Below are 1,832 nucleotides of genomic sequence, written 5' to 3'. Positions count from 1 at the left end.
ACCATCAGCTTTCTTCACCACATTTGCTTATGCACTCACTTTGTCTTCAGCAATTGTGTTGGGAAGGTGAGCATCTCAGTGCTGGATTATTAGAACAGTGTTCTTGTGTGAGGGAGTACTTGAGTAGTACTGCTTTCTTAATACTAAACCTATAAATACATGTACATAGATCTATTTCCCCATCGTCATTTATCACATTTACCTTAGCTAGTCTATGGTTAAGAACACGTTTCAGAGTATCTTCTTTTTTTTTTTAAAGGGGGCATTCAGGCAGATTGCAACACCCAGGCATCCTGCAAAGTAGGCGGGTCACCTTAGGACAACCTTTACCCCTAAAAATTTGTCTCACACTAGCAGTGAGGATCCGGGTGTCACCCAGGATCGTTATTTTCCTTACCCATAAGTTTAAAGCATTCAGAGTATCTTCTGACATCCACTTTGATCTTTTCTTTCTTTCCTATATTCTTAACGACCTTTTACTTTTTTCATGAATGATGTTCTTGTCATCATCCCACAACTCTTCAGGTCTTCTGTCATTACTGTTTAATGCACAAAATCTGTTCTTGAGACATTCTAGAAGTTCACGTGGGAGAGACTCAAGTTGGTATTTGGGCTCTCATGATGTTTGAATTTTCTTCAGCTTTACCTGAACTTATAGGAGCAATTAATGACCTGTTCCACAGTCACCCCATGACCCGATTTCAGCTGCTAGTATTGAGCTTCTTCAGCACTTCTCCACACAGATATAATAACCTTGATCTCTGTGTATTCCATCTGTAGAGTTCAAGTGCATTCTTGGACTTTTTTTGTTTTTGATATGATGAAGGCATTGTTGGTCTTGCAAAATTCTATCATGGAGTCTCCAGCTTAATTTCTGTCACTAAGTCTATATTTACCAATTACTGTTCCTTTCTCTTTGTTCCCAACTGTTGCATTCCAATCACTAATAATTATCAATGCATCTTGATTGCATGTATAATCAATTTCAGACTAAAGACATTGGTAGAATTCTACAATTTCTTCATCACTAGCTTTTGGTGTTGGTGCATAAATTTAATAATAGTTGTATTGATTTGATTTTCTTGAATTAGGATAGATATAATCCTATCATGGTCAAAACGTTAAACTTCAAGATAGATAGTGAAATGTCCACTTTGTTGACGCATGCATTACCATTCCACCTGATTATTTCATTCCTTGAATAGTAAACTATATGATTTTCTGATTCAAATTGGCCAATTCAAGTACATTTTAGCTCCCTAAAGACTGGAATATAAATTTTATGTGTTTCGTTTGATCATTTATCAAGTTTTATGACTTTCATTTCATTGTTGACCCCTTCCAGTTTTCCTAGATTCAAACTTTGTACATTCCAAGTTCCAATTATTAGTTGATGCTTTCAGCTGTTTGTTCTTATTTTGAATTGTGCCGTATCAGCAAATGAAGGTCCTGGAGGCTTTACGCTGATAGGCTTTACTACACCCGTGTCATTATGGTCAATTCTACTTTAAGAACACAGCTTTTCCTCAGTCACATTTAACGAGCATTCTGACCTGAGTATCTTAGTTTTGGTGCTATGCTGAACAATATTCTGCCCCTTTTCCCAGATACTGAGGTTTTTCCGCATCTGGCAGCATTTTGATGTTCTCCATAGGGTTTTCTGTGGCTAATTCCTCAGAAGTAGTCAGACTATTATTTCTTCATAATTTATTCTTACTCTGGAAGCTCTCCTGAACCATGATCACTTTGGGTGACCTGCTTGCATTGGAAATACCAGTGGCATTTCTTCCAGCATTACAGCACCACAATCTACTACAGTATGACAAACTGGC

The 1,832-nt window shown here is 37.3% G+C and overlaps 1 non-coding gene across 1 annotated transcript; it reads right to left on the bottom strand.

The window, feature by feature from the left end:
- Window positions 1–267: 267 nt before the first annotated feature.
- Window positions 268–414, bottom strand: LOC115873205. The gene has a single exon (XR_004048278.1). It is a non-coding gene; the product is annotated as a U12 minor spliceosomal RNA (small nuclear RNA).
- Between the last annotated feature and the right edge of the window lie 1,418 nt (window positions 415–1,832).

This window comes from Echinops telfairi, unplaced genomic scaffold, assembly GCF_000313985.2.
Source record: "Echinops telfairi isolate 266 unplaced genomic scaffold, ASM31398v2 ScPeMD7_7467;HRSCAF=8505_0, whole genome shotgun sequence".
Taxonomy (NCBI): domain Eukaryota; kingdom Metazoa; phylum Chordata; class Mammalia; order Afrosoricida; family Tenrecidae; genus Echinops; species Echinops telfairi.
This window is presented reverse-complemented; position numbering and strand designations above follow the sequence as displayed.